Source organism: Passer montanus, unplaced genomic scaffold, assembly GCF_014805655.1.
Source record: "Passer montanus isolate IOZ18808 unplaced genomic scaffold, ASM1480565v1 scaffold45, whole genome shotgun sequence".
Taxonomy (NCBI): domain Eukaryota; kingdom Metazoa; phylum Chordata; class Aves; order Passeriformes; family Passeridae; genus Passer; species Passer montanus.
Genome location: NW_024369373.1, coordinates 3689814 through 3717190, shown reverse-complemented (window position 1 = coordinate 3717190; position 27377 = coordinate 3689814). Strand labels below are relative to the sequence as shown.

General features: G+C 38.4%; 1 protein-coding gene across 1 annotated transcript in view; it reads left to right on the top strand.

Annotated features, from left to right (window-relative positions):
• The window catches only part of WWOX (WW domain containing oxidoreductase), a 477063-nt gene that overhangs the window by 200850 nt on the left and 248836 nt on the right, over nt 1–27377 (top strand). The window lies entirely within an intron of this gene.

The following is a 27377-nucleotide window of genomic DNA, read 5'->3' as shown; positions in this document are numbered from 1 at the left end:
CTTCTACAACATCCTTTATCAGAACCAAAATGACTAATGTCAGACCACAGAGTCCTTTTGAAACTGTGGGGCTGTTTCATGTTCTCTCTGAACCTCTACGCACTGCACAGCACCACTGTGTCCTGTTATAAGTTTTCATTTTGCACAATGTAGACCTTTTTAATATTTATCAGCATGCTGCCTCTAACTTGATACATTTGTACTGCACAGAAATTGATTTTCAAGAAATGTGTTTTGGATTTTTCGCACGCTTATGGGGTTTGAGAAATGCATATTTGCATAGAAATAATCTTTAGTGAGCTAAATTTTAGAGTATGTCAAATTTATAAATATCACTAGTGTAAAGACATATTTTTAGAAATAGATTTCTGGCACAGTTTATTTCAATTCCATTTTTCACATTTGTGTCACCAGTAGAGCTTTGGCTTGGTATTTTCTAATGCATTTATTTTCGGCATTCATGTTTTAGAGATTAAACTTTTCCGTTGTCTTGCTCAGGCAGCACAGCCTGAAAATGAAACAAAGCAAGTGAGGTGCTTTGTTTAAAAAACATCTATTTGGTTTGAGACATGTGGCCAGGAAAACTCACCTTCCTCCTTTTTCTTCTTTCAATTCCAAGCAGAACCATATTACTCGATTTTTCTGTCACTTTGTTGCTGTACTGAAAAAGGAAGTTCTCTGTTTTTGAACCTCCTGTACATCTCTAAGGCACATTAAGTTTCCTGTGGCTGTTCCATTTCAGAGTAGCTGCTGTGGCTCTGCTGTTGCCTTATGCCATTGAAAAAAATACAGATGCCTCATGCACAATCATAAACAAGTGATAAATTGAATTTGTTTGTTGGTAGAGACTCCAGAGTTCTAGCTAAACAAGAACAATATGTGCTTTAAACACAAGTAGTAACTTGTGTGTGTGGAACTGCAGAATATGCTCTAAACTCTTCGGGTTGGGATCACGTTGCCACAGCACTGAAAGGTGTTGGAATTTTATACTCCAGCTCCAGATTCCCACCCTAGAAATGGACTTTGTGTTCAGAAAGGAGGGAACACAAACTGCCTTGCATCCTCCCAGTTTTGGAGGGTCCTCTGCAGTAAGGCAACACCACGGTGCTTATCTGTTTGGTGTCAGGGGATGTGGAACTCCTTCTTCCTATTGCCTGAAGTAAGAAATTAGGCTCAAGAAATAATAAACAAGCCTGGTTTCTGTGGGGTTTAATGGAAAGATACACTTATCGCAGAAATAAATTTCAGCTGAGGCCTCAAAGCAGTCTGTAGGCTTGTTGATGTAACAGCTTGACTTGGTTTTGAGTAGATGTGTTCCAGGGAAAAGCCCAGCTCTGAGATCTGGCTGCAAGTTATTGCAGTGTTCTTAAATTTTGCTGTAAGCCTCATTATACCACCTGCATTTTTTAGTCTCTGCAGCGTAAATACATTTAATTGTGGTACCTTGACAGAATTTCTGCAGCTGCTTCCTGCTCCAAATACCGTGGCTAATCTTTATATATACATAACACGGGCTGAATTACTTCAGGCCAGTTTTCCACTCCCTCTGGAAATGAGCCACTGGTGTAGAATTCATGAGGCTCCTGCTAACCAAGTGTCTCTGTGTACTGGCAAAGGTTTTGCTGCATTCACTGGTGTAAGTTTCCATGTGGGTTTTCAGGTGCTGCTCTTCTCATGTCCTAAAAAGTGACCTAACATCAGGGAAGGTGCTTGGCTGGCCCCAGGCACTCTCACCACAAAAAAACAAGGTACCACAGAGGGGCATTTCTCAGTGAGAGTCATTCAGCTTTGGACTTCTTCACTGGTCAAATGCGTTGGCCCTTAAGGAATGATATCTGTGGTCTTTGGGTTTGTAGAAGCGTTTTACGCTAAAAAAAAAAGTACATCTTCTATTTGCACATACAAATATTATAAATACAATATAATAGCCTGTTCCCTTGTTTATGTGTGTTAGGAGATTTAAGGCATTGGAGTACTTAAAGAATTAAGTTTGTTAATATGTGGAAAAAGGAGGGAGAAGGAGGTCAGGGTATCAGGGTTGTGTGTGATTGTGTTTAGGAACAAATTATTGGTGTCACATATGGGACAAATTTCTCTCTGCTGGCACCATTCATTAAGAAAGATTGCTGCTCTCCTGATTAAAAATAAAACCAAAATACAGTGCAATACTCAAGGTATTTTTATTTTTCATCAGACTATATCAAAAGTGAGAAGAAATTAGGAAATCCACTGTAAAATGGTCAAGGTGAAGGAATTTTTCTATGAAATTCTCTTTGACTGGTTGAAATAGCTTAAACACTATTGACCATTCTCCCACCAGCTCAGTGATGTGTGGCATTTTGAATCATCCATTTTCTATGAAGACTACCTGGGGTTAGCATATCATTACTTGATAACAGAGTTTCAATTCTAAACCACTGGCAGCACTGAGCTTTAAGCTGGATGCACTTACTTGCAGGCTCATCCAACCCTACATAATTGTCTGTACATTTATTTTATTGTCAACTCAGAAACAAGCTGAAGAAACTAACTGTTTGCTTTAGAACACATTAACTTCTTTATCACATTAATACTGACTCATATCTTATTTCCCAGTTGCAGTAACAAAACCATTCAAATATTTCCCTCACAGGACAATATCTTTAATAGCTTCTGTGTGTTTCCTATTTTTGGCTGTTTCTGTATAAACAGACTAATCTAATAGCATGCTGAACCATCTATACTTGGCAGAAATTCAGCAACTCACTCATTTCTATGGCAAGCAGGGATGCCAAGGGAAAAAAATCCTCACTTTTATTGCACTAAGATCTTTCTTAAAGTTGTCTTTTATAAGTGTAATGTGGCTATCACTTGGGTTATGCAGCACCTTGACTGAAGAAACCCCCACTTTTATTGCAGTGCAGGATAACCCAAATAGGAGGGCATTATTCCCTTCACAATGTCCACAGGAATTCATTTACCTAATGTATTCAGTATCTCCCATGTGCACTGCTTTAAATGGTGGTAAAGCACACACTTTAAAATATTGTTGAGAGCCAATTGGGAAGGCTGGAGAGACAATCTGGAAGTTACTGGAAAATGCTTTTATGTAGTCATCTTGCTTGGGGTATTCAGCCACCCGTGGTAAATTAAGTTTCGTTGTCCCTCCATGGTGATCAGAAGCTGTGCTCTGAAGCCACTCAAGGCATGTCCCCCATCTATTTTGTGGCTCTGATCCCAGTGTCCCCCCATGGCTCATGTGGATAAATGGGTGAAATGCATGGTTCTGTTTCTGGCCTCAGGATATGCAGTTTGGTGTACATTTATTTTGGGGCAGTGCTATCTCGAGCGGTCTCAGGCTCCTGCTTCCCTGAGCGTCCCTCCTCATTAAAGTCAGCACTTTTCCATGGTTTATATTTCAGTCAGATTAGTTTCCTGATCCAGTTCATTGCGTGCTCAGATAAATTCTTGCACCAGCAAAAACAAGGCAGAAAGAAGTACGCAAAGGCAGGGAGTATTTAATGCAGTTTAAAAAACTTTGGGTGTAGACAAATGTCCAGCCATGGTTTGGTGTCTCTGCATTCAAAGCAGGAAAACAGCATCCTACATTTCCTACCAATGATGGGTTGGTATTTGAGATAAATATTTGAGCTATTGATGAATGTAGCTATAAAAATGCAAATTGTGAAGGTTTTCTTATTGTTTCACAGTGTGTCAGCTGCAAAGCCTCTTAGAGTGAAGGGGTTTATTTTATTTTGGGCATTTATTGATACTTACAGATTTATTTATGTAATTGACATTTTAATGTCCCCGTCCTTGTAACATTTGGGTGTAAGGAGCTTATTGAAACCATCCAGATCTGAAATCAATGCATCTCTAATACAGGGAGGCTTGTTACCTGCATTGGCCCAGCTGTACAAAAATAGCTCACTATTGGACTGTACTCAAATGCACAGTGGTAATGCCTTACTTTAAACCAGAGAAATATTGAAGTCTCTTAGGCTTTCCATTTCCTTGCTTGTTTTTTAAACTGTATTTTTAACATTATTTTTGCTATAGTAGGCCAAGTTCATCCCTAATATAACTGTATTGAAATCAGTGGGGAGACTTGTAATTTTAAGAATAAGAGACAGTAAAGTGCTTTGCTGGATCAGGGCCTAAAAGGATTAGTACTGTGGAATGCTTGTGGTGACCATAGAGGTAACTGTATGAATAAAAGTAATTTTAATTGCACTGGAGCAGTTGGGGAATTTTATTCCACCTCTCAATAAAAGAAATAAAATATAGAAGAGACTCCCACTGTCAGGCAGAGATTCCTAAAGAACATTTCTTATGGCTTTGCAAATATTGAAACAGTACAAAAAAATTCAAAAATCTGAGATATAAACTCCCTAGCTTTTGTTTTGTGGTGTGTTCATGTTTTAAAGCAGATATTTGGGACACAAATTATAAGACCAATAGGGAGTATTGATTTTAAAGTATAACTATAGTGGCTTCGAGCCCATTCTATGTTTTTCATTAAGGCACCAATAGGAGATTTTTTTCCCAGAGAACTGAAGCTAGCTGATAATTTTTTATTGTATTCTGTGAAGGAAAATGATGAACAGAGAGAGATGATTTCTGTATTCAGCCTGTTCCTGATTCCCCAGGAAAACTTGGCATCAGGTGAAACATCTGGTGGAATACAAGCTCTTCCCTTCCAGGTGCACCAAAGGTGGAGTTGGGACAAGCACTTTTTCCACTAGGATGGATTTGATGGTCTCCAGAGCTGTGTGTGGAAGTCCTTAATGTCCAATTAGTAAAGATACCTCATATTTAGAAAGGAGGGGAAAAACAAGACAGCTAAATTAATCACAGAGGCTTAGGACATCTTAGAGGGACCCAGGTGCAGGAAGAGCTTCACTGGTCTTGGCCTGGAAAGCAGCAACCTGAGGCAGAATTGCATGTAATGGAACATTCCTTCCATCAACCCGTACAGCCATGGGGTTTTAGAACTCAGCATTTGAAATGCAAGAATATTTGTTGTTATGGGTTTGTTTTGTATTTTTTCCCCATCTAGTTGCAAAGTGTTCCGTGCTTGAACTAAGTAAATGACTGTACAGATTTTGCAGTCTGCTTCAGAATGTGGATTTGATAGGTCATGTCATAATTTTGAGGGTTAGTGAGTGCTTGATTGGGAACTATAAGTGACATAATGGCTTACTGATGCAAAAGCACTTGCTCTGGGTTTGGATCCTGCTAAAAGCCACGGGCATGTGGCGTGGAGGAGCAGTGCCAAGAGCTGTTCCTGACTCTACAAGGCATCCTTTGTGTGGCAAAGTTTTAGCTCAGGTGCTTTAGTTAAACTCAAGTGAGCTAATTGAGTTTTGCTATGTAAAATTCCCCCTGTGCTTTAAAGTAGATAGGCTCAGCTGTAATCAGCTATTGTATGGGGCTGTAGTTAATGCTGAGATTCACTGAGAGAGGAAAACAGTCTCACTGTCCAAAGCAGAGAGTTATTTGTTAATCCTCTCCTTTTGTAGCCACCCAGTAATTCATTAGTAGAAAAAAATGTGCCTGTGCTCATTTCTAGGAAAAACATTCATGAGAATAGATGTTCAGAGCAGGTGCTAGAAATGAGGAATTCACTGTAGGGGCTGGGCTCTTGCCTGTGGGTGTGCTCTGCAAAGGGAACTGACACACACACCGTGGTTTTCTGATGCATCAGCAGTGCTAAGATGTTGCGTTTTGCCTGCAATAACAACTTTGAAGGTGATCATCAAGTATTCAGTTGAATTTTTACTCTTCTTTCTAACATCACTTTGCTTGATGATAAAAATCAGAGTTTATGTTCACAAAGAGATTTGGGCGCTTCTTCAGGTTGTTTCTGAGCCTTGAATGTGGCTGTTTGCTGTGGCCCTGAGGTCAGGTGGTACTTTCCCCCTTTCTTTTTTTTTTCCTTTTCTTTTTTTTTTTTTGCCTCTGAGTTGAGGTCTGAACATTGCTGTTTTTTGAGCCTCATATAAGATCAATTTTCCAATTGTGTAATACAGTACCTGGCTTTTCTGAATGGCTCTGTTAATTGTCATTGACTATAATAGAATATGAATAGCACAGCCACTTGACACCAACTTAATGGTTCTGACTTTTCAATGGTGCCAGGAGTGTAAGGCTAGAGGGGAAAAAGGGTCAGAGGAGAGATAAGAGCTTCCGATTCCACTGAAAAAGATTAAAGCTTCTGTGTCTTCAAGTGGTACTTGTGAGGGTCACCATTTCTATGAAGTCACCTTTAAACTGGAAGTGATTGAGAAATTTCTAGTACAAAAGGTCCCCTGGAACAACTCCACCCCCCTCCTCCAAGAGGTTTTTTCAGGTTAATAGGCAAACAGAAGGATGCAGGTCTGGGATGGCTCAAGGAGAAAAGTGGGCAGCGATATTGTGGATGACACAACCTGTCCTGAGAGCAGCATTGCTAACTCTGTTAGCCCTCAGGAAGAATCACTCTTGTTTACTGCTGTTTTGTCCAGCTGGGAGCTCTGGGAAATTTTGTGATTCACTTTAGTACCTCTTTTAAGAAAAGCTTACTGTCCTTAAATACACAGCTATCGCTGCCCTCCGGGAATTTGATCATACACAAGATTACCTGCCTAATCTGATCACAGCAGTTCTCACACTCTGGGCTGTGAGGAACAGAGGCCAGGAGCAGAAAGATGTTTTACTTCTCTTCCTTTCTGAAACATCAGTGCAGGGAACAGCCATTTTCAATGCATTAAGAATCTGTTGTTACTTGTATGGGATGCTAGATTATGATTTTTATATTGTGCTTATTTTTTATTGGAATTTCTCAGGGATTTCAGAACATCTAGTAGCTAAATGAGAGGAGTAATTGCTGTGTGGAAATCTGGAAGAGGTACCAGGCGTGCAGATGGAGATGTTGAGTTGTGTGCAGGAGTTGAGTTGCTTTGAGTTGTGTGCAGGATGTTTTGAATGGGGACAGGCAGGGCACTTCAAACTGACAGAGAGTAAATTTTGATTACATATTAGGGAAAAATTATTTGCTCTGAGGGTGGGAAGGCCCTGGCACAGGTTGCCCAGAGAAGCTGTGGCTGCCCCATCTCTGGAAGTGTCCAAGGCCAGGCTGGATAGGACTTGGAGCAACCTGAGATAGTGGAAAGTGTCCCTGCCCATGGCAGGGGTTGGAGCTGGATGATCTTTAAGCACCCTTTGAACCCAAACCATTCTGTGATTTCATGATTCTTGGACTCAGTGCTCAGCACACAGGTGCTGGAGGGTCAATCCATGCAGTTTGAGTCAGCCAGAACTTGTCAGACTTGTGTTGAATTTGTTTAGATGACACCACAAAACAGACAGAGACAGGAGTCTATTTATCTGTTTGTGTTCTGTTGCTGAAAGAATGCCATTAATGTGCAAGGGACTGACTCAGCAGAGTAATAAAATACTGGCAATGTTATGGTTTCAGCTGTTTCTGAAGAATTCAAAAAATCAGATGAGATAAGAAGCATGAAGAACCTCTGTGAGACCATTCATGAAAATACCTGACATGAAAATGAATCTAGAATTTAAATAATAACTAAAAAGATATTAGAAGGAGGGAACAGTCTCATTATCTTAATATATCCAAAAGGACTGGTATAACAAAATCTTCAAATAAATATTTTCTTGAATCTGAGTTGGGCAAACTCTGCCAATTTACACAAGTTAAAAGTATTAAAGAGTTGACTTCTGAGTGGTATGTGTCAGTGGGTATTTCACTGTTGTAAGGATTTTGAGGGGTGGAGTTGTTTTTGATGTTTTATCACTAAGACAGTTGTTTGGCAACAAAGCTTCCAGAAATGGTTGTCAGGGAAAGTTTCTTTATTCTGCCTGATCTAAGTTTTCCCAGTAGATTTCTGTTTAAAAAGAATAAACAGAGAAAAAAATAATGCAAAAGAGTAGAAGTGAGAATTAGATATAAATATGACACTAAACTATATCTTTTAATACAAAAGAACTCTTTTTTAATTAGAAGCTGGGAAGGACATATCCTTTAATTGCTGCACTTGTAGTTTCTGGGCCATCAATATCCTTGCTTCTTTCATTAATAAACTGGCAAGTCAAGTAGGAAAGCTGCAGGAGTATAATTTTTTCCCTTAAGCTCTACTTAATCAACAGCAGACTTGATCAAACAGAAAAAAGAAAATGTAAATCAGTTGCATTAATTCTGCTGGCAGTAAATAGTGGGAAGAAAGCTAAACATGAAAGAATGCTCATTTTGCAGCTGATATCTGGGGTAGCATTGAATGGGAGAAATAGGTAGTTAAACAGCTCTTTAGATTGTGAGTGACTGGGGGAATACTGGGGTTTATGTATGGATTAGCACAGTGATAGACCCTGAGTAGCAAAAGACGATGACTAATTACCTGACAGAGCAGCACTCCAAGAGCCTTGGTCATTGAAATTAATTTCTGTTTTCAGGACTGGCAGAAAGCAGCTGCAGAATTTCAGTTCAATACTCAAATTAACTAGGAGTCTAAATTATTTCTTTGCACATACGGTATTAGAGGAGTGGGTTACTAAATTGATCTTGATTTTACACACTGAGGCAAGAATTATTCCACCTTTTCATCTGAAGTCCATGTCCCCTGAAATGGGGGAATAAAACCTGTGCTGTAATAAACTGCTTGTCACTGATGTGAACTCTGTCAGATAGTTAACATCTTAACATTTCCTGGAATCCCAGGTGAAGGAATTATAAAATAAAGTCTGGGCTGAAAGAAGATTTTACTACCTACTCTGCTGAGCAAAACACACTGAGTTGAACTTAGATGAATTCATGGTTTGGATAGAATGATGCCCAGGAATTTATTTGTTTTACAGTATGTATCTTCTTGACAATCTGGTAAATTTGTAACTTCACTGACTGATAAAAGGTGGGAAATCTGTCAGTAGGTTATTATTGATGAACTTGTAACAGTTTGAGGCATGGCAATAGAAAAAAAGGAATGCCAATTGCATAAAACCTACAGAATCAACCTTGTAAGAGAAACCTGCGCACACTAAAGTGAAGTCATACAGCCCATGATTCTAAAATGCAGGAATTCTGCCAGATTTCCACATTGGCAGTTGACTCATTACATCCAGGAGCATTTCTCCTTTTGCCAGTAGCAAAACTCCCAGAGCCTTTTGTTGGTTTAAATGTTCCTCATATTTTAATTTATTTATTCAGCAAAAATAAATTTTAAATGTTTATAAAGTAAATAAATACGAGAGGGAGGAAAAAACAAGAGTATGAAAAATTGAATAAATATTTGATATTCAAGAGTAAATTTTATTTCAACAGAAAATTAGCCAGGAGGTGTGTGTGAAAGCCATTTTTCAGCACTTGTGCCCCATAGTGCTCTTGCTGAATAAATTATGTTACTTCCTGCTCTTTCCTGTGTGCTGCCTCTCAATAGACACTTCTAGGCAGGAGGATTACCACATAAAACCAGGAGCTTTTATCTCACTGGCTCGTAGTCCTGTGTGGAATCACTGTGGTAACTGGTCACCTTAGTAACTAAATTGTGTTTTATTTCCTTTGGTGATGCTAAGGCAACACAGCTATGGAAGAATGGATTGGATTTTACTCTGGTTCCATACTGAATTTGTAGAGCTAGCAGTTAGAAAAGCAAAAACAAAACCAGAGAACATTCTTTTAGTCAGACACTGAGCAAACTCGATTAGGAGGTCAGTGAGACACAATGCACTGAGAAATGTGCTCTGGCATTGGAGTAATACTTCACAGTAACTATACGGTGGTAATTATTATGAGATTATTTACAATAATTTATTTGTATTGTCAAAAATAAGAAATCCACAAAACCAACTTTGTTAAACTGAAAGTTAAAATTTATTTTAGTCCCCAGTACATATATTAATAAGAATAGAATATCATAATCACATTAAAAATTTTAGTCCTTCCCTAATAATTTTTTTGATCATCCTTTTGCTCTTCAACTCCATTGTCCAGGTATTATTTTATCACTACATATACTCTCCGTGTTCTATTTTTGCATTCATTAAAAGACTTTTTGAGGTAGGATTCTTTTTACATACAAAAAAGAACCAAAAGAATCTCTAGGGAATGACACATGATCTTAGATATATTATTTTCCTGTTCATCTTGTTGATGGAGACAGATTTCTGTGTCTGTGTTGGTATACCAAGAATCTTGAATTAAATTTCATTTAGGCAATTGATTTGAGCTGGCTTTACATGGAGATGTAGGTGTCATTTATGCTTTTATGTACTGGAAAATTAATATTCCTCATATTAATGCCAAGATTCTACCATGATTACCATTAAGCAACCACTAATATGAATTCCCTTGCACTGCCATTACAGCAGATGTACTAATGATGTGTTTTTGTCTTTGATGTGGATAACACATAGTCCTGAGAGCGTGCTAAACTGAGAACTACAATTTTTCAGATGTATATTGGTGAGCAAAGGTTTTTTTCCTTATTTCAGCCTGCAGTAGAAGGCATCATTAATGACAGAGCAGATACTGGTCTGTGAAGGTCACATCTACGAGTCTGTTGTCTACAAATGTGAAAATAGGGTCAGCTCTGAGAATGGCTTTGAGAGTAAAACCACAAGTGCATTGAACATCTCTCAAATGGAACTCAGTCAGTCTGTTTTGAGAATGATTTCTACCAAAAGCAGGATTTGAAAAGACACTTTATCTTTGTCGGTCACCTGAGCTCCCATTCAAGTGTGTATCATTCTCTATTAAAATACTGATACATCACTTCTTACGTAAGATTTCTGTGTTGAAGAGGATAACCTAGGATATATAGATTCAGGGTATAACTTTGCTTGCAGGAATCATGGGAAAAAAGTTTATAGTAAATGGAAGAATTTTAAGAAACTGTGAGAAAACAAAAAAAAAGATAAATATTAATTCTTTGACTTCTAAGAAAAAATGATAAGAGGGTGTTCTGTCCTTCTAGACACTTGTCCAGCATGGATTCTCTTCCTTTTACTCTGTGCTAACTCAGCATCTCAAGAATCCTGTGGAAATTTTTTTTGTTTGTGAAATAATTTCTTAGCACAAGGCCATTGCCATGGTCAGGATCCTCTGGTGGTCTTGCAGAGGGAGGAAAATGAAAAAATCTTCTGCTCATTGTGGCAGCTGACCCAACAAGGAGCACTGGTGAGCAATTAGAGTCTCATGACCATGTACTGTAAGTTGTTTAATTGTCTTTTGCTCAGAATTAAACAAACTGGAAGTTTCAGATGGCAGGGCACTGCCATTTTTCAAGTGCAATTGCAGAAACAGGAAATCTATAAAGAGGGCACATATTTCATACATTTTCTCCACTTGCTGCTGAGACCATTATTAATGCTGCAATTTAAAAATAAAAGATACAGAACATTAGAGTTCTGAAGGAAGTCTCGTTTTTGTGAGTTAGATTAATTCTTCTCATTGATAAAGTCTTGAATACCGTAGAAAATTACAGAGGAATTTTCAGCCTCGAAAGCCAAACCTGCTTTGCTCTTTGCCACAGCAGAAGTGTATGGGGGAGACAAACTGGGATGGCTGGCATGTCTTTAACTTAAACAGAACCTTAAACCTGCTAAATAAAATAACTTTGGGCCAGATCTTGTCCTGGCAAGCGTTGTGGTGGAGCTTGCTTGTGGTTGGGGTATTTAATCTCCCCTAGGACCCAAATAATTAGCATATCATGTCATGGGGAGGTATTTATTGAAATGGAAATGTTCTTGGGAGGTTTGTGTTCACAGGTTTAAATCAGAGCTAAGTGTAGAGTTTTAGGGGCTTATTCACAGTAAATTTTATGCTGGTGAAAGATTATGGAATGGGTTTCTGTACCATGTCTACTTGCTCACAAATCTCAGAAGAGATATGGACTCCAGGATGAACAGTTAGTTCATGGGTCTCAGTTAGAAGCTTCTTTCTTGATACCTGTGTCTGATGGAGGTTGAGTTATTAACACGAGTGTATATGTAATTAACTCACTGGTTGCAAATTTGTGATATTATTGCTGGGGATCCTGGTTTTGGAATGGAGATTCTTCACTGCCCTCCTGAGCAATCTCTTGGGTTGTAAAGCTGTTTCTTGTGACTGCACAGGAGTGTCAGTGCCACAAAAAGTGCCACAAAAAGTGTCAGGAAGCCCCGTTGGCTTCCTCACCTGTAAAGAGGAGAGAGGAGGAATAATGAGAGGGAACTTTAGCCAAATAGTGAATGTGCACCCAAGAAAATGTTTGAAACAGACACAGAACCAAATCTGTCATTGTCCCAATATGAGATGATTTATGCACTCTGTTATTTAAGTCATGATTTAGTGTGTTACGTCATTTGGTTAATGCAGGACAAGGGTTTCCTGGAGAAAAGGAATAGATGTGGGTACAAAGTACTGTAATGTTCCCGTGCTATAAGTTGTTAGGTTTTGGACAAGTGGATAACATTGCTGAGTGGGCAGGGAACACAAGAACACAAACATTTTCTTCTCAGTTTTCCTATTTAGTCCATACATGGAATAGAGATAGAATGAGATGAATGAGGTTGTGTGAGGGTGATGTCAGTGTAAGCCAGAAATAACCAGCAGACTTATTGCTTGCTCCAGATCTGATGGTTTCATCCCAGCAGACCCAAATTGTGGATACCTATCTGCCACTTTATAAACATGAATAACCTTTTAGAGTGCATAAAATTCAGCCCACTCCTGCTGCCCACTGGAACAGTGAACTGTAAGGGTCCTTTCCCAAACCCTTAGGCCTTCACACAGTTCTGCAGAATTCTAACCACTGTGCTAATGCAATAAAATGCTGTTGTCAGTTTTGTTGACAATGCTGAAAACATTTTAAGACAGCAGAGTAATAAAAGTAATAAGTGATATCTCCATATAAACACATGCTCATAAGTGCTTTTATGAAGAGTGGACAAGAGTCATTGTTATGTGGCAGGTAAAAGAAGTTTCTGTAATTAATGAACATTTATTGGTATTAAAGTGATTGTTTGAAGTGTGGATACAAGGACCACATCTTATATGCAAATGCATACAGTGCCAGGAGTAACAGGAGACAAACCAAGCAGAATATGACATTAGAAAAAAAATCCTGATAGTAATCTGGTTCCCCTTATATTTTTTGCATAGTTCATACATTTTTTGCATAGTTCATACATTTTTCAAGTTTGTTGTTAGAATTTCATTTATGGTAAGTCAAGTGACTGCTGTTTGCAGTTAAAGTTAAGTAGAATGTTTTGGTTTCTATGAAGCAGATAGACTAAAGTTGGCTTGATAAACCCCCATTGGTATCTTCAGGGAACAAGTAGATTAAACAAGTAATTATACCATAAGGCTTTTAGAAGTTAGTAGATTTAAATACATTGTATGAATCTCATCTTAATGTAGCCTTTTGTCTATAGTGCTTCCTGCCAAAAAAACCTCCTGACAGGAAATAAACATTAAAATAATCTTTAATCCCTTGTCTGGTCTATTACCATTAACAATTGATGCACTTTAATTTTGTGGGATTTTAACTACAAAATGGAATGGCTAAGTAGTGATAATTGGGTTTGGAATTATACGGTCATTTATATCAACAGAAATGCAAGTGGCTGGGAGGGTGATTAATTATTTAACATTTCCTGGCTGTAGTTCCTATTATAGAATTTTCTGATATATTCTGCTGTGAACAATTATCACCAAATGAGGATAAACAAATCTGTGATGTGAAGTCCTATTTATAAATTAAACTATATTTAGAAAATGTCTATTTCATTTGCATTTTCCCTTTCTGCTTGACAGTACTGTTGCAATCAGCTTGTTTTCAAGGTTTTCTGCCCTTTCGCTAATTCTTCAGGTTCACACTCCAGATTTTGTGCAAGAAAACCAGAGCTTCAGACATCCTTAAAATAATTCCTATTCCAAATAAAGATGCAGTTTAGACAGTCATGCTAATGTCTGCATGTTCTGTTCCCCTTTCACTCCCTACTAATAGAATCAGGGCATGCCAAGGTATTAGAATTAATCCTGTGCTGGCATCAGGCTATATGATTTAATATGTCCAATTCATGAAGATTTGGGAGAAGAACACTGGTGCTTCCCTTCCTAGGGAGGGTTCTTTGGCATTTGAACTCTCATCCTTGGAAGCTTTGTCTCAGGGAGTTCCCATTTCACATTCAGCCTGGTGTCACTTTGGTGCATTATGTTCATGCGTCCTTGTTGAAGCAGATACAAGCAAAATTTGCAGTTTGTTTTTCTTTTACTTTCTTACAATATGTTTGCTAAAAAAAAAAATAAAAATTATGTGCATGCTGCTTATCTGACAACAGAACAGAAAGTAATTCTAATTATTACTTTCCAAGCCATTTTTCCTGACAGTTACACTGAAAATTTCCCCATACCTAATTTCCATAAAAACCCCCAAATGAGTACAACCCTTAGTCTGAAAATTATTACTAGAAGCACCTGAGTTTCTTCTTCAAGCAGAACTCCTAACAATCATCCCTGGCAATCTTACCCAGAAAACAAAATCCAGTTTACATGCTTATATATCAACAAAGAAGGAACAACAAGATGATGATAATTATTGCTAGTGCAGTGCCTAGATTGTTAGTCACAGATAAGGACCCAGCCATATTAATAAATATGCAAAATCAACCAAAAAAGATTGTTCCATGTTTGTGCTGTTTAAGTGTTAATCAAAAGTCAGAGATACAGATAGATAAAAAGAACAAGCGTATAATGAGATAATATTAATCAATATGGTAGGCCCTGGTTTTAGGCATGATATTTTTCTGATGCCAAAGAAAAGATTAGATACCAATGAAAAGGAGATTTTTAATGTGGATTATGAAGAAAGATAATGAGATAATATTGCAAGTGCTTGTGGGCAGATCTGTAAGCAGAATAAAAGAAAGCATGAAAATGCTTGTTTGAAAATTTAGGAAGTCATCAATGAAAATTACTATCTTGAAGTCGATCTAGGGTGAGTGTAGACATGTTGATAGTGAATCAGGATAAACTGGATTAAACTGAAGAGTTCTCTACAGACAGACTACAGTGTTAGATGAATTTCTTGTGGAAAAGCAAGTTTTCTAGCAAAGATGCTCAGCATAATGAGTGTAGGGGCAGAGAGAAAAGGGGTGAGGTAATTGTAGGTTGGACCTTCTTGTGTGTGTGTTGGATAAAAGCCTTACAGTTACAAAAACCCCAAAAACTTGGCACCAAACCAGACAGAAATAGATAAGAATAGAAATCTAGAAATAGAGCATGCATGAGAAGTTAGTTCTGATGGGGTATCAGTGATGGCCACTCCAGAGGTCTGGTGGGTAACACTGAAGGAATTTACACAAGGGGAGCTGACCAAACACATTTTTAGAGAGACAGATTGTGGAAACAAGTCAAATAACTTAATTACAAGATGGGCAGGCAAGAATGTCTTCCAAAGCAAGATGCAGGGATCTTTCCCTTGTTCTTTGCACATCACCCATGCAGCCTATGTTCATGCTCCCCATCTTGAAGTGCTTGGTGGTCTGGAATTTAGGAGAATGTATTTTGGAAGAGACTGTCCTGGCTGGGTCAGCTGGTTTTCAGTGTGAGAAACCCTACTGGCAGTAATATTGAACAGCAAGGGACAGAATGTTGTGGGCCCCTGCCTTGAGGTGAGTCATTAATGATCAAAACTCTCCATCAGTTCAGCCCCCACCACCTCAGCTGCAGGGCCAAGGCACAGCATGGCTGTGCACATTCACCTTCCTCCTGTCCTTAATTAAAGAAGGATTTGTGCATCAGCCCAGTAAATTTCCAGGAGCCTGATGTGTGTGTGTGATGTCCTGCACAGGATGGGCAGCCAGGTGATGTGGTGGAAGCTTTGGGATGTAGGGCATCAGCAGAGATGGGCAGGAGCCCAATGCAGATAAAGCAAAATGCAGAGTTCAGCTGAAAGATGAGGGACAGGGCTTAGTGGGGTTGTGGGAGCTGGTGACTCAATGTACAGGGCTCTGAGAGAGCCCCAGCATTAACACATTCTTTGTTCATGCCAGAAATAGATGTGCTCGTCAGCCTTTAGGAATTTAACCTGACTCAATAGCAAAGTGTTACATGTTCACAAGCATTGGATTTGATTTTGTTTTAACACACTGGTCAGATTTTACACTCAACTTTCCCATGTTTTATGTTTTATAGTGCGGGCCTTGAGCTCCATGGAAGTTTTTCCCATAAACTAAAGAAGGAAGGTCTATTTGATAACTTGTGTAAAATCAGAGGCTTTATTCTTTAGGCACACAGCACAAGAATAGTGCAACGGTGCCTCTGCACTGCTGGGTTTGTGTCATTGTCAAAATCTTGGTGTGAGCCAGTGGAGACAATGTGAGACTTTATTCATCCACACACATCCAGTATTTATCAGGTGATGGTCCATTAGTTAATGTGTCAAACTCAGCACTATGGGAGGAAGTGGCAGTGTGTATAGCACATTAACATGTTTTTCTAGTTCACACTGATCTAAATGACCTGAAATCTAATTGTGTGGATTGCTTATATCTTTTAGCACTTACTGCCATTTAGCAACTGCTACACTTGCTAGAAATATATCCAGGTGTACAAAAATCCAGTTCAGGGGAACCTTTTACTTCAGAAGATTAAAGTATGTTAACACTGCATGTAACTAATTAGAACATATAGCAAGTGAAGTGTATTTTACATTTTCAAATGAAATTTCTTTCAGCATATGCTAATACATATTAGGACATCTGTTTATATTTTTCTTCAGTCTCTTTTTTAACTGCATCTTATTTAAAATACTGTTGTCAGCTGAAATAGTATAGCCTTAAACAATACTACTTGTATATGTAGTTGTGAACTCATATGTCTGCTTTTGAGATGTCTTTCTGCATAAGCAGATTTTTGTTTTGTTTTGTGTAAGTGAAAGATGTGTAAAAAGTTGTTTTGCTTCATTTAAATTGGAGCAGGGATGAAAAAGGCAGAAAGAAGTCAGTAGGATAAAATGTGATGCTATCCCCACTAGGGAAAGTTGTCCAATTACGACTGGTGTCAGAACTTTTCAACATTTGAATGGCTGGGAGGGGATACTAATTTCAACCTTAATGATCGCTGCTTTAGGAGTCAACAGCACAACACTTCACTTATAATTTTAGCACATCTGTCAGCCTGTGCTAAAAAGGAGCCCTGGGCTAGTGGGTGACTGAAGATCCTTTTATCCCCAGAGAGGATTATGTATTCCCTTCAAGAGTGGGAAAATAAAAAGGTTATAAATACCTATTCACTGTGGCCCACATTTGCCCTGTTGACAAACAGTGACTTTCACATCCTGCTTTTACATTCTTAAGCACAAAAATAAATAAAAACTATGCAACTTCTCATTGTATAGCACTTATGGAAGCAGCCCATTTATAATGTCATATATTCTATAATACCACATAGTCCCTAAGCTGGACTTTTTTTCATTTCAATAGATCACACTGATTTCCTCTATGACTTTATCTGCCTAACACAAAGTGGGATTGAACAGTTATTTGTCTGGATTTAGCCATTCCTTATCAAACATTTATGATTTAGCTGTTGCTACAACATCTTCTTGTAAGGTCTTTCTTATTTTTATCTTTTCAGGAAGGGTTTGAATGTGATAACAGGGCTGTAATAAATCTATCTCTTGAAAATGAAGCATATTTTGGGAGCTGTGTGCTATCAGCTGCCAGGAGAGGGGGAGCTGGAGGGCCAGGACAGTCAAGCGAGTGGATTATTCCAGGGACACTGTGGGCACCTATTAGTGAAAATGATTGACTCTTTCTAGTGGAGGGCATCAGTGCATTGAGATTGCAGCCTCCTGCCTGCATGGTAGGCTGCAGTTCTGGAGGTGAAAGACCCAATAGAAAAGGGAGTTTTGCCTAACCAGGGCAAATTTAGAGAGCCATCGTGAGGCTGTAGGTTGAAGAAAAGTAGCACAAGGCATTGAATGGTTAGCTTGTGACTTCTCTGTTTGTAGAAATAAAAAAGTAAGGTCTCAGTCTAATTATTTCTGTTTCTCTTTCAATTTCTGTATTCTTTGTCTAGAGAGGAAAACAAAACATATTAATACTTATAATAATAATAATAATGACCAATTTTATTAAATGCATGACAATAGAATATCTTTTGTGTTGCAGCTTATTTTAAAGTTTAGTTTGAAATAAAAAAATCATAGTAAACCTATCCATTGTGTATCCCAGGTGTTTTAACATTCCTAACCAGAGCATTTTGCCTGAACATTTTCCAAACAACCTCATCATACAGAAGTAATTTATTTTTCATTACATAATGCTTTTCATTCAGTGATTTCAAAATGCTCTGCTAAGTGTGCTTTTTGAAGTGCCAAACTAAGTGTCATATAACCCTAGGGAGATGTCTGCTGGTTTTATTGTACCTATTTTGCAGACAGGTAAATTCAAACACAGACAGATTAGCAGACACCCTGTGAATGAGTGAAGCAGGGAAGACCAAAATCCTAATTCCTGCCTGCTGAGAGCCAGCCATAAGCACGTCCCCCTTTGTTCAATACTCAAGAAGTGTTCAGGCTGTGTGTAGGGAAAGAAGAGAAAAAAAACTTTGCAGAACCTATAAAAGTTAATAATTACATTGTAAAGGCTACTTATCTGATAATGAACATTTAATACAGAGCCATAAATTTGCATGACACTTGGAAAGAAAATGTTCTTTTGTTTTTGTCTTCAATTCCCAAGTCTGTTTATAGTTAATTTTTTAACTTCCTTAACTGAGGCTGTATTCTGTCTTGTCTCCTTTTTTATATCTCTTCACCAGTGCTTTCAGTGACCTCTCTGCAAGTTTCTTTATATAGAAACCTGCTATGCTGTCTTGAATGCACAAGGTCAATAATGATTACCCTCTAACTTTGAAGGGCATCCCCCTTCTCCGCTTGCAAAATGTGTCAAGCCGCAAAGTCCCTGCATCCCATAATTGTAATTTCTCTTATGAAATGCAGTGTTAAGAAAGGTATTTTTATTTTCCAAACAGTAGAGCTTTAGTACATGAGTATGTTAAGCCTGGTAAAGTCAAGGTAATTTTTTTTTTTCAATGCAGGAAAGTAGACCTGATAATTTAATGAATGGAAACATTTTTTGAAATATATTTCAAAAGAAGTAAACAGCCTGGTTTTTTTTTTTTTTTGAATATGTGGATTGAAAGGTGGATTTCTGTTGTTTAATATCAAAATGATGCAATGAGACATGATATTTTTTTATTTCTAAAAAACTATTTCTAGAAAACTATTTCTAGAAAATGGTATTTTTTTATTTCTAGATCTCTGCACACTCTAAAGGCTTCAGAGACTTGAGCATGATCTGTACAAAAAAGCTGCTGCTACTGTGAACTGCAGAGGATTTGTGTAATGAAATTATGCCTATCTTTTGGAACCAGTGGTCCTCTAATAATTATCAATAAACAAAGTCAGTGAAAAGAAACTACAGAAAGGCATCTAGTGATAACAAAAAGATGCTTAAATTGAATTGATACTATAGCAGGCATTGACTGTGCCATCACACAGCTTAATAGCTGGAGCCCTGGTTCAATATCATGAACTTGGGAAGGTTTTCTTAATGAAAGAACTGATGTTTTCTGTTCAGTACCAGCAATAGTTTAACTTTTTTAATTACCTGCTTTAAAAGTTTACATGCCACTAATTGCAGTACTATATAAAAGTAGGTACTGTATTGGCTAATATCAGAAAATGGATTCTCAGACATAAATGTGAAATAACGAGTAATTTTAAAAATAACTTAATGCAAATATTTTATTTAACATTAATAGATACATGCACTGCAATTCTTTTTACCAACAAGTAATTTGGAGTTCTATTCAAGTATATTCTCAGAAAGCTGCTTATTTGCTTTTCAGTGTCTTTTCCATCACTTACGCATTTTCAGGATCTGCTGGTAAATATTATTTCCCCCACTCCCCCCATTATTGACAGAAAGCTCAGAAAAAGGCGTGTAAGTTAGAAGAAATGTGCATTCATGTAAATATCTAAACATGTATAAATTAGCTTTAAAAATTGAATTCACTGAACATGAATAGTCACTTAAAGTGTAACTGGAATTGACTGTGTCATGTATCAGCCTAATAGCTGGAGCGCTGGTTCAATACAATGAACTTGGGAAGGTTTTCTTAATGAAAGAACTGACGTTTTCTGTGCAGTGGTTGCATTCATCAGACCACATAGTGTTCATTACACTACAAAGGACTGCCAATGTGAATTGTTAGGATCATCTATTAGGTAAACTGGATGGGGACAAAAGATAGCAGTGGAATGAGAGGCTCCAGCACCTCTGCAGGATGTGCAGTCCGACTGCTTTGATGACCTTTCACCGGTGCATTAGCATCTATTCACACAGGGATCCCAAGTTCATTCCCTGATTCTGCTAACCAAAACTGGCAAGGAGCCAGTGGTAGGTGCCTTCATCTCACTGGCTGATGGTACAGACTAGCCCTTTACTTTATAGGGGCACCTTCCCAAACTGCTTCGTTTAAAGATCCTGGAAGTGATCAAAAAATGGACACTCTCTAGCAATGCTAATTAGGCACTAAAACTCACCCTGGTGTGTGGTGTTAATTTGGAGAGGTGCCATAGACTGGGGCTGATTTCTTCGGAGAGATGAGCCCTGTGCCACTGGGAAATGGGAAAAACCAGACATGCTGATTGGCAAGGTCGAGGCTGGAAGGCCCATCGCTGACTCAGGAGCAGGCACGTTAATTCAGGGGGGATTTGCATCCCCTCTGTCCCTTGCTTACCTAATAGGAGCATTGTTATGCTGTTTCATAGGGAGCTTAGTGACTGAAAAGGGAGATTTAATAGTAAAGATAAAAGTTTTGCTCCAATTCTCCCAACATCCAGTTATTAAGAAGCTAGTCTGCTCTGTGAGGCAGCTCAGTACAAAAGCATTCCCAGTTCACAGACAGGGGCTGTGTTACAGCACATAACAGCTTTAATTCTTTCCCCTGGATGTTTAGAGTAGATGTGCTGCTATCATGCACTCTTTTTCCTCTCACAGTGTTCAAGCTGAAGTTATGTGAGGGTTACTAGCCTAAAAGTCCATACCTCAAGGTCATTCCCCTAACCTTATTTCCCACGTGTTTAAATGTATTTATATAGATAGGTAAAATATGGTACCTGCTGCCACATAACCTTGTTTCTCTTGCTGACATCTCCAGTGGATGGAATTGAATATAAAGCTGTTATTTGGGATGGGGACATGTAATGTCAGTGCTGCTTTGAGCACGGGTGCAGTCAGTCCACCAGGCAGAGGTGTCAGCTCTTTTACCTCACCTGCCACAGACTGTAAGGCATGGCAGAGGAAAAGCACCTAAGACGTGCTGAAGTTCCAGTCAATTTTGTATCCAGTAAAAATTACTAAAGAATTATTAAATTGTTTTTTCATTTTTTTCAGTGTTTTAAAGCTAGTTGAAAATTCTGTGTGTGTTTTCATTCCAACCTCTGTGTTCTTTCCTTTCTTTTATTCCTGCTTTTCTATGGACTGGAATTAATGCGTCAGTGACAAGTGTTACACAGTTCTATGGTAACTGCAATACCATGTCAGGATTTTTTTTTAATATATCATGATCTTAAGAGGAAATATCAGGATTTTCAGAGTCCATCAGCCAGCTGGTTAGTCAATAAGACCAGTATGATGAAAATGTGTCTTTGGTGGTGTAACATAGAAATGAAAGACTTTCAGTTAGTTTTTCTTGCCTTTATTTTCTTTTTTGTTTCTTTTCTTTTAGAATTAATTATTTAGAGATTTCAGTTGTACTCAAACAAACTTGTCAGGATTTGGGTCCATATGATGGGAATGTTCAAAAGAATTAAAGGCCTGTCTGAAATGGTGCCTTCCAAACAACAGCAGGAGGCACCAGGGCTGCTGGAAATGAAGATATTTCCCAGATGGGGGAGGATGAGCAGCACTGGATATTTGAGGTAGGGTAAGGAGCAAGAGGTTCAAGGAATGAAAATCCAAGTGTGTGATTTGTACAACACCTCCTTTGCAAGCAGCCAAGAGTGGAGAGAGTTGACAAAGTAGAACTAAAAGGCTCATTTGCAAAAAGAGGTGACACCAGAAATTTTGTTGAGGATAAATTCCTCCTTGCTGGGGGAGTTGAACAACACACACCCAACTCCTCAGATGTCCCCTGGGTGATACCAGAGTTCAGCTGAAGGAAATAAAGAGGAACCATTCTGTGTAAGTGTGATCCTTCAGAGAGTCTCTGGCTCAGTCCATGCTCAGTCTGGCCCCAAATGTGGGAGCACCAAGGAGCCTGATGTCTTTTGATTTATCATGCAAATCAGGGACCAATACAAACTTTCTCAAGTCTTTAAGTATATTTTGCAGGATATTTTTAACATTTTTATTGGGGGTATCTGCTGTAATATAGGAGGAAATATGTGAATTGTCCAGGATATTTCACTGCTGATAATGCATCATATCACAGCTTTTTTTGTGTTGTACAACCTCCCTTGAGAGTGCAGTGTATGTACAGGTGACTACAGCTAAAAGTCTGTGAATTGTTACCTGCTACATTTAAAATATCCGCAAAAATGATAATAATTTTTTTATTAGACCTGAAGTTAAGATGATTAAAGAAAAAGATACTATTTTAAACTTAGAGCTTGCCAAAGTTGTATTTTTCTTAAAGTTTAGAAAAAGAAATTTGAAGATACAATACCAGTGTATTTAATATTTTCTGCTTCTTGAAGCACAAAGCACAGGGCTTGATCCTCCATTACACTAAAGCTCATGAATGCCTCTCTGTGGGAGTGTTGCAGGGGCTCCTCAAGAGTTCCTGCACAGCTTTCACCATGCCCTGTTCCAGATCTCTGGAAATACTGGTGGGTGAAAACAGAGGGGAACTACAGGTCTGTGTTCCTTCCCTTTGGCTTTGCTTGGAAACTTTTTTCAGGCAAAATATGAAATATTTGTTTCTGTTTTGCACTTTATTTGAAGCTGAAACTGTACAGAACAGCCTTGAAGCTGTTGTGACTGGAGGGGCCTCAGGAATGTGGCAGGGGCAGGTGACTTAAAGCCTTGAAGCTGTTGTGACTGGAGGGGCCTCAGGGGCAGGTGACTTAAGTCTTCAAATGTGTTCCAGCTCCATGGGAGGAGGTCAGAACCTAAGGTCTAAACATAGTTTAAAGCAATGAAAAGCTCCAGGTAGCTTAGGACATTCCTACATAACAATCATGTCTTTCCTCTGCTGTATCCTGTAGGTGTGGTGAAGGAGGGGTGCTCATGTTAGGATTTGCCAGTACTTGTAAAGAGGAATATATTTACTGGGAATAAGTTCTGTAAATCATCTGTCTGGGCAATGAGTTTGTGTGGGAAGTGAAGTGGAATGGGTTGGGGTTTTTTTCAAAACTTTCAAAAATTGGATGGCAATTATTTTATTATGGGATTTCTGTAGGGAAGTAGAAATTCTGTGGAATGGCTTGTTTGTGGAGCAAAGTTGTCATCTGTTGCCATTTTTCTCTTAATTAGAGAGGCATTTTTAATTATCTGTCAAGGTCCCCTAGAACCTGGGATAGCTGGTCTTTCTTACGTGATGAAATCAAAACAAGCAAGTGCAAGGTGAGTCTGTCACAACTCATAGGAAGTAGAATGAAGCCCAAATATGAGAATAATTAGTGTGTTTGGACTGCAAGGAAGAGCCAGCTCTCTGTCAGGTATGATGGCTGTACCCTGCTCCTTTGCACTCCCCTGTACTGTTTCTGATGCAAACACACTTGTAATTATACTGAATAATATCCATTAATTTCATATTTATGTAGTTTTTGGGTGCCTTTAAGTATGGTGAAGATCTCCAATACTTTATCAAAATGTAATACTCACTAAGGTATTTGTGAAATAGAAAGAGAAGTGAAGTTTGACTTTCTGCTTTCCCTGTGTGCACACAGCTCCTCACAGGAGTAGCTCTAGAACAAGGCAGCTTCACCAAAGCTCATTCACAAAATACAAAGAAATATTTCTGCAGAAATTCCTGTTAAAAGTGCATGCTAGTGTGGCCTATTACAAGTGGAAAGTGTATCACAAAAGATGACCAGAATCAGAACAGCTTTGTGGGAAATCATTGTGCTTGTCTGGCTGGTCCACACGTGTGTACTGGTGTGGGGAGAGGGCACACTGGCAAAAAAGCATTTAATTGCACAGTAGCTGTCAGATCATCTACAATTGAATCAACTGTGCTTGTGTAACAAAATCCTAGTGTTCTCAATTTGAAATCACTTAAGTAAAGTGATTTTGTGGTGTTCAAAAAGCAACAGGAAAAAAAATTCACTAAAGACCATTAAGCGGCCTCAAGCCCCACGTTTCAGTGTTCATTTGTACCGATTATGGTGTGACAGCTCTTGAGTTTCCAATGATAACAGCCATCTGACTTGATCTGAGTTCAATGGATTTTCACTAAAATAGAATCATCGCCTTTGTGATGGATAGAAAAAGTAAAGCAATACATCCTGATAAATGCTCTGGCTTTTTTTTCCCCTTCCCTTATTGTGACCTTGTACAATCTATAAGTGAGCAAAGCTGAGCCCTGGCCACTGCTGCAACGCATCAGGACTTTGAAATTTAAGTAGCTCTGAAACCCATCAATGGGGTGAAGGGAGAATGGCCTGAGAAAGCGATGGATCATGCTTAGAGGGCTCACAGGGAAACAGGGTAAGCTGAAGGTCAATACTCAGACATGTCCTGAAGGAGCAGCTCAGACACTCATTCACATTCACATCTCAAAGCCACTGCTGCCGAAGCACTGCAAGAGAGATCAGGAGCAGAGTAAAATTAAACAAGAATTTCAGAACGTGTAATTTCTTCGCAGAGGCAAATGGCACAAGGTGCAATGTAAAATAGCTGTAACCTCTTGTGTTGGTGCAGTGCCCTCATCATCCCATCCCAGCAGCAAGGAGCAGAACACCATGGAAATGCATCCTTGCCAGTGCACTCCACTCGCTTTCCAACTTTCTCAGCCCTGCTAATTGTGAAGAGCGTTTAACATTTTTAATATGCCATTGATCGTTTGTAACACATTATTCAGCATGACATGAAAGTGAGCTAAACTAGAAGGGATGCAATCTGAATCCATACACACGCAGACAAGCAATTAAGGGTCTTTACACTTTGTGTGTCTGAGCGGATGGGAATGTGCTCAAAACTTTCACAGGAGTTTAAATTCTGATGAGTTTAGTTTTGAAGAAGGTTTGGATCCAGGTACAGACTGGCCTGGCTGCAGAGAGCTTAAAAAATAAGGGGAGAAAGAGGAAGGAAAATAAAATACTAAAATAAAATTAGTATACAAATTTGAACCCGCAGTTGCCATGCCTAAAGCAGAAATTGCCGAACAAGTCAAGAGGCTTATTAGCATTTTATGTAAATCAGTTATTACTGTTCTCCACTTCCTTAATTATCCATGTTATTTCAATACAACCCTTTCTTTGATGTCCCAATTCTATATTTAAATAGTGCAAGATTTCTATCATATCCTCCCGCTGAGGTTTGTTCCATGCAAAAAACATGCCAAGAGCAGCTATTTTAGAGACTACTGGGAAATGTTTAATTGGTTAATCCCATTTGAGTTATGAGGGAGTATTGCCACGCACAGAAAACAGAAACATGTAAAGTACTGGCTTGGAGAAGTTTACTAAAACCTGCAAGACTTCCCCTGAAATTTAGCCCTGAAGATGTTTTGTTTCCTAGGCACCCAGTGGGAAATAATTCAAAGGAAAATCCTTCAAACTTCTTTGAAATACACTAAATGATTGATTCATAGTAGAAATATTTTTGAATTAAAACGCAAAGTCATTTATTTTTGTTCTTGTAGTGTAGAAGGGGTTTCTCTTTATATTTGACCTATCACTTCCAGTGGAAAACCAGTGTATTTCCGCCAAAATAAACCTATCAAGACTTTAGCAACTTGTTAATTGTTACCTACTATTGAAGCAAATGAGTGTTCCTCAGATATCCCTGTTGTAAAGTGATCAACATCTTCTGTGTGGGTACCAATTCCAGTGGAAAATGAACATTCTGTGTCACCTCTGAGGATGAATTCTGCACAAAGGCATGATTAATAAATTAACATTTCTTTTGTACCTCCTATTTCCATCTTTGGAATGGAAAGACTCCAGAGCAAAGCATTGACAAATATTGCTTTCCCTATTTCAAACATTTGCTATTTTTTAACCTTTTAAAAAACTTATTTTGAAACGGTGTAAGAGTTTTAGCACAAGAAATGAAGAAAGCAGGTGCATACTTTGGCTATAACCACAAGCAGAATGCTGCACCATGGTCAGATCTAGGAACTCTTCATAGATTTTAATTAAGTAGAGAAGCAAAATTACTGACTTTTTTTTTCCTTTATTTTATTTTAAGGGATGGCTTTAGGTTGCACATTTGCTGCCAATCTGTCAGATAGTACAGTGGCTAAGAAAAGTACAAGTGAAGTACATTAAACTTGGTAAATAAGAGAGGAATTAGTTGATTGAAAAAGAAATCAACTATTATTGTGTTCTATAAATAACATATCTCTTTTGGTGCTGCTTCCCAAACCAAGGTTTGGTTGGTCCAGCTGAGAGGGTTTGGTGACAAGATTCTCTGCATTCACAATTCTTGCAAACAGAATGTCTCCCTCATGCAGAAATAGGTTAACTTATTAAAAAATCCACACTAGAACTGTGGATTGCTGAGTTTCCATCACTGGGAAGTACATTGTTCCAACTCTGAAATTATACAGTCTAAAATCATCATCATGTATTTTCATCAGGATGAAATATCGGGAGCTCTGCTTAGTGCAAGGTTTTATTAATGATGTGCTGTCAGAAGCTGGATGCTCTGCATATTTGCATATTAAACAGCTGAGTGAAGAAACATTCCTTTTATTGCTGCAGGGAATAAATCAGTTTAAAGCAAGTTCTCATCATTTATACTCCTTTCAGCTAAGTCTTCTTTTATTGAAATAAATTGTTGAAGTGCTTTGCTCATTCTTTGAATACTGATGAAATTTACCTTGATAGGGCCTCAGGAAAAATAACATTTTCTTAAAGGTGCAGTGTTGTTCTTTAGATAAATACAGCCTAACTTTTAGAAATTGTCTGTAAGAAAATTTGTGCATCTGTAGCCACACAAAATCTTCTTGTGGTTATAAACTCTCTATAGGCATTTCAAGATGTTTGTGTAATTTTTGTAGGACTGCCCAGCTGGAAATCTAAGCATTAACTTTACACAGAGAAAACTTACACTGTTTTTATTCTCTGTACATTCATTAGTTGCTGTTTAGGGAAGGGACCTTTCTGCTGCCTCACATTGTGCAATGCAGATGAGCATCAGCTTCCCTTGTCTGTGAGCTGTCTGTTGGTGGCAGC